The 6,000-nt window shown below is 38.2% G+C and overlaps 1 protein-coding gene across 1 annotated transcript in view; it reads left to right on the top strand.

Moving 5' to 3' along the window:
* The first annotated feature begins 274 nt into the window (after positions 1 to 274).
* The window catches only part of pparaa (peroxisome proliferator-activated receptor alpha a), a 55,196-nt gene continuing 49,470 nt past the window's right edge, over positions 275 to 6,000 (top strand). The window contains exons 1-3 of the mRNA XM_042722106.1: positions 275 to 543; positions 1,439 to 1,509; positions 4,323 to 4,375. The gene's annotated coding sequence lies outside the window, so the exon portion shown is untranslated. The remainder of the gene's footprint in view (positions 544 to 1,438; positions 1,510 to 4,322; positions 4,376 to 6,000) is intronic.

Here is a 6,000-nt window from a genome sequence, read left to right as displayed (position 1 = left end):
AAACAGTGTGTTATTTTGTGCTGATATTAGATATGTCAGCGGCTGCTGTCTGGCTCTTGTGTAACGGTCGGTGCGCGCGCTCTCGTGTGTGTGTGTGTGTGTGTGTGTGTGTGTGAATCAGTTCACCTTAGTTGAACTTGTGTGATCTAGTTCACGGTAGTGTGAGGCTGTTGGTCCGGTGGCTGTTGGGAGGATTAACATATCTTCTTGATCATTACAAAAAAAACAAACTAACGCTACCTTTAAAAGACGCAGCGTGTCGTCATGTTTTTTTTTTTTTTTTTTTGTGTGTACGTTAGATGAGAAGATTTTGATAGTTTGCTCGCGGACAGACTGTATTAACGGTCGTGTGTTAACCTCGTTAAAGTGTCCGCACGACTGAAAATTTCAACCTGAACTTGAATAATAAAACCGGTCGTCGTGATTTACCCAACGACTCCCGTCAAGTTTCTTTTGTTTGTTTGTTTTGCCGTTGGCGGTTTCTAACGACAGCTAGAGGAGCACGAATGATCCTGATGAGGCTAAGAAGCGGACGTAAATAATGTAAGTTTTCCGTTATCATGTCTTAGTTGGTCCCGTAGGTCGTTTTTTCTTTTTTCTTTGTTTTTATTTCGCGTTTACGTTTGAAATTACATGCGCCAATCATACGAAGCCGGCATATGGGGCTTTATTGAACTGTAGCCTAGTTTTCACAGCTTATTTTCCTGGCATCCAATGTAAAATATCTGTCGAGCACGCACTCGAATGAATTAAACGAGGAATAACTCATTTTATCAGTGCATATCGAGGAGAACAATGGAGTTATAGACACATTAGAGATAGAAAAGAGATCAGTTTTTCATGGCTGGACGTTTTTGTTCATGCTTTTCAAATAATCGATCGTGCTGCTGTTTTATTTGGGTCTGTGTAGATTCTTCTGTTAATGAAGGCACCACGAGACTGCTGTGGTCTTCTCGTTTAAAAGAAAAATACATCTAACGTGTGTAACGTTATTTCATAAATGGGGTTGCTCTCTAAAATATTCCTGCCAGACTTATGTATTTTTATTACAGACCTATTTCATCCAATCTATATCAGACTGGGCTTAGGTTGTCGACTGTGTGTCATGCAACATAGTGAAATTAATAAATGAATCTCAACTGATATTATTACTAAAATAAAATATTCTGTGACCCCTTTTGTACTGAAAATTCATGCTCTAATATCTTAGTTGGCTTCCTTGATTTGTATCAGGCATAAACAAAGTCCTCAGACAATATGCCCCTTTTTAGAGTTGGTGATAATGCAGTTATCGAAACACATGCAAGTTATTCTACAAAGTTTTATTTCTCTAAATGCATATTGCTAATGTGGATGTTTTTTTTATTTTTTATACAGCCAGTGAGAATAGAGCTTATTCTGAAATGTTAGACTGTGAGTGTGTGTCTGTGTGTTGCAGTGGGGCTTGAAATGGCGAAAATCCCTATCGGACTCAACCCAGAGATGGAATGTACGTCCACCTTTTATCTGGTACGATTTTATCTGGATTTTCATTTTTTTGAGAGTAAGCAAAAATAATTGAATGTGATAATAATCTGCTGTTATATGCCGAAAGTGAGATTATTGATATCGGTGTACTGTTTTGTGCAGGTACATCAGAGAGATGTTGAATGTTGAAGCGTATTGAATAATGTAAACTACAGTTTCATACGCGCATAATGCTTTATTGTGCATATGTGTTTTGTAATGTATTATTATTAGATTTGAAATTGCATTGATTTGGGCATTTCATTATGAGTCTGTGACGCTTTACTTCTAGTTGTTGACCGCTCTGTGTGTTACACACACATGCTATAACATGCTAACTAACATCCTTTGAGATTTCTTATGCTGACTATGTGATTACTAACCCAGGTTAATATGGCCTGCTTATGCTCTAATTTCCTTCTGTGAATCAGTTGCTAAACTGAAATAAGCACAAACTTTTTTTTTTTCTCAATAGAAACATTAACAGCTTTAAATGTATTTTGAAAGCAAAATTTTATCACCGCCAGATTTATTCCTCCATTTGTAAAATGTGTTTTGAATTTGTTGTCAGTGGTAATTTTGGCAGACCAAGTGCTTTATAGAAATTCAGATGTGCTTTAGTTGTCCTTATCATTGCTTGTTTGCATTTTGAATAAATATTAATAACCTCTAAAACTAATTTTAGGTATTTCTGAGGTTTTACATAAAACCTCAGTCAGATGTTTTACATATGCGTGCCTTTTAATGTGACCCAACACTCACTTTAAACAACAGCATTCATTATTTTAAAGGACCTGTATATTTTTATTTTTTGCACGATCACTTTTCTAGCCATATACCTTCTGAGAGAGAAGGAGACATTCAGAATGCAGATGATGTCAGCACTTCAAAAACAACTAAAAAAAAAAAAAGAACGAAAAGAAAAAGGTCATCAGTCATTTCAGCAATCTGTTTCCAGTTGTCTTAATGCTGTCACTCAGCACTGGAGTTATCTTGCCAAAAATATATTTTCATTTACATCTCCTGTCGGGGAAATAACCGAACCGCCATCGGACACAGAGCTACGTAACCCAAGGCAGAAAGGCTCAGGCCAGGCTGATGCTGAGAGCGCACGACCGAGGCCAGATCACATTCCGTAGGTCTTGCTGAGTTCGTAAAGTGTGTGTGAATGCTGGAAGTGTCTTTCCATGACTAGCCCCTGGTGCTACAGCCACGCCAAACTGTCAATCCCACAGGAATGTCTCCCCAAACTCTATGCAACAGATGACAGAAATTTGGCGTATGGTATTGTCATATTCTTTTTCTCTCAGCCTTTTTTTCTTCCTCCATCCCTCCTCTGCTTTTGTGCTCAGCCTCAACTTTTTCAGTGCGCTCTCCCCTTTTTCTCTTACTGCATGTCAGCAGAGACAGAAGGCCAAACATGTAATGTGTCAACATGACCTGGACTCAGTACTGTAATCGGAGTGTTTCGCTTGGTCTTCCGAAACGATTTGATAATGACGACGGCTCGTTACCGCCATCTTTTGCTAAAACGCTTTGAAAATCGTCAGATAATTGAGCAAAGCTAACCAAGCCCTTCAAGATTACAAAGAGGCGAACAATCCTATGCACTATTTGCACCGACAGAGTCATAAATTCATCTGTCTCATCGCTGGCCCGCATCCAAGCCGGTTTACCTCCGTTAACCCTTTGAAAAAAGCATACATCATTTGAAATTTAAATTGCAATCACCACAGGGAGGGGAGGCGCCTTGTCTAACCTGACACATTCACACAATCAATCCTTGCTTTTGTGTGGCTCTCAGATACAAGCGGCCGGATGATTTGAGTGGCCTGTAGTGTCAGCTGAGGTCAGGGGCGTGTCCTGAGCTTTTAGCCTGTATAGCCTGTCTGAAGCTGGCACTAAAAGGTTGCACAGATGTGAGGAAGAGCCGTTGGAGCAATGCGTGTCCGACAGGAGTCGGGAACATTATAGAGCACAGGGGGACGTGCCTAAGCTGCTCAGATTCCGAGTGCAGCAGAGGACAGTCAGACTGACACACATTCTGCAGTCACGGGGTTGTGTTTTACCTGTCATGCAGGGAGACGTCAGGTGACGCATTTTGTGAGCACATGTGCATGGGGGAACTGAGGACATGCGTGTGATTTATGTATGTCGGTATGTGTGTGTGCGTTCGTTTCAGAGAGGGAACTTGTGGGTATGAGCGAGGAGCTCTTAAGTGCTTGACCTAATTTCGCAGGCAGAGAAGAATTCGGCAGTGAAGGCCTTCCTCTGTTAGTGTGAGGTTGATGTGCTGGGTGTTTCCTCCCAGGGTCTAACAGGAAGCTCATGTTTGAGTTCATTTGAGGACAGGGAGAAGGCATTTCTTTCCACTGTGGATCGTTCTAGAGAGGGGGAGAAAGCCAGGGCCTCAGCTCTGAATCGCCCTTCTGCAATCTGGCATGTGTTTTAGCTCCTTATACTGCTGTATTGTCTGTTTTGGCTGAACTTAGGTTTTTTTGCTCCTGCCAAGAAAACATCTATTTTTTGGGCTAACAGTGAGCAGAAGCTGAGATCCTGAGTCAAAAATGACTTAATGAATCCTGCGAGCAAATGAAACAATCCCCTGCAGGGTTCTTTTCTGCTTCCTCTGGTTCGGTTTTACATTCCAGGCTCAACTGAGCCGGGTCGTGACCCATGAAAATGCTGCGCTGTTCACAACAGTTTTGGATTCATATGCACAGCACATATGAGCTTATGGGCAGTTGATAAAATGAATTAAAGCTTTTCATTGAGTTTTAGTGAATGCTCATGGGCTATGATTTTTTTGTTCACAGGTTCGGGGACTTTGGATGACACTGAAGGACATGTGTGTTGCAGGACCACGCAGGTGAGAAACAATTTGACAAACTAAAGTGACTAACAGCACACATTTGCAGCACCACTACATGCCACAACAAGCCAGTTTTGTAAAGGAAATCATATTTATCATTAATTAAATACATTTTTATAAAATTAAATTTTTTTTTATTTACAATTATTTAATTTATCACATACTTTTATTTAAAGTGGTTTAAAAATAGGCTTATTTTACCTAACTGTTTTGTTGAATTGGAAATATTCTGGATGTACACATATTTAAATTTTACTTAAATGTTCAAAAGTTTCTTTTACAATAATAATTATTTTACAGTATTTAAAGATTTCATATAATCATCGTCTTGAATGCATACTGCAGCCAGCCTGCAGGCTTGCAGTATTCGTGTAGTCTCTTTGAAATGTGAATTCTGTGTGGGAGGCCTCTCTATTCATCTTCAGTGAACGTTTCATGTTGATCATTTAGTGTAGTAAGAAGATATCAGGTACTCTAGACATGTCCTTTCCAAATTAGAATGTACATGATACATATTGCATAATCCTAAATGTTCTGATACTTGATTACATGATCAGAACTTCATACGCAGATCAAATCTTTCATCAGACAGTTGGGTTGTTTAAATCTAGGGCACGTCTTTTTTATGGTGGGCAGAGCAGAAAAATGATGAGGATTGACCTGTTAGTCACCCATTGCATCAGTTTGACTGAAATTAGAGGCAGATTTGGGATGAAAGGTTCGCAGTATCCAGATTGTCTAAAAAAGATCACTTCAGCGTGCCTGTGTTCATAACCACACTGATCAAACATGATTTATCTTAGTGGTGAAGTTGTTGTCTGATCTGCAGGGTTGGTTTTTGGTTTTTCTCTAAATCTGTTCATCACTGTGTAGTTTGACATGTTGATTTTTACATGGATTTCCAAGTGCGTGAAATTAGCATGACATGAACGAAAACATTGTCTTTCTTTTCTTTACTTTTGCAAAACATCCCAGTACCTCCCAAATAATTTTGATTACTCAAGACTCAATGCTCCCAAACTTTGTAAGTAGGGATGTAACGATTCACTCAACAATTTGATTCACAATTTTGATTTCATGATTCGATTCGATTCGATTCACAATTTAATTTTTTTTAAACAAAATGATATTTAAGACAAATTATGAATTTAATGTGTCCTTTTATTATTGCTTGGACAAAATTCGGTACATTTCTTTGAGAAACTATATAACACTATAATAATATATAGCATTTGCATGTTATTGCTCTTTTGTTGGTTTTGATTGCTTCTATTGTCTTCATTTGTAAGTCGCTTTGGATAAAAGCATCTGCTAAATGACAAAATTTAAATAGAATGTAATTGTAAATAACAAAATTAAATTGAAATTTTAATACAAACCCCAAATAAAATAAATCTCTTCATATAAACAAAATAAGGCTTTGTCTGTGCTCTTTCCATTTAAAATTAGAGGCAATCACTGCTTTTTAATCATGATCCAAACAAAGAAGCAGCATACGTGCAACATGAGCAGTTTTTAATTTAAATTAGATTGTATAATTTCGAAATTTTGATTTTGATAATTTAAAAACAGAATGGTTTCACGTCAGTTTTGTGAAACTATACATAAAAATATCTGCATGT

The sequence above is a fragment of the Cyprinus carpio genome, chromosome B4 (genome assembly GCF_018340385.1).
Source record: "Cyprinus carpio isolate SPL01 chromosome B4, ASM1834038v1, whole genome shotgun sequence".
Classification (NCBI taxonomy): Eukaryota; Metazoa; Chordata; class Actinopteri; order Cypriniformes; family Cyprinidae; genus Cyprinus; species Cyprinus carpio.
Note: the sequence above shows the minus strand (reverse complement) of the source record. Positions and strands in the feature narration are given on the sequence as shown.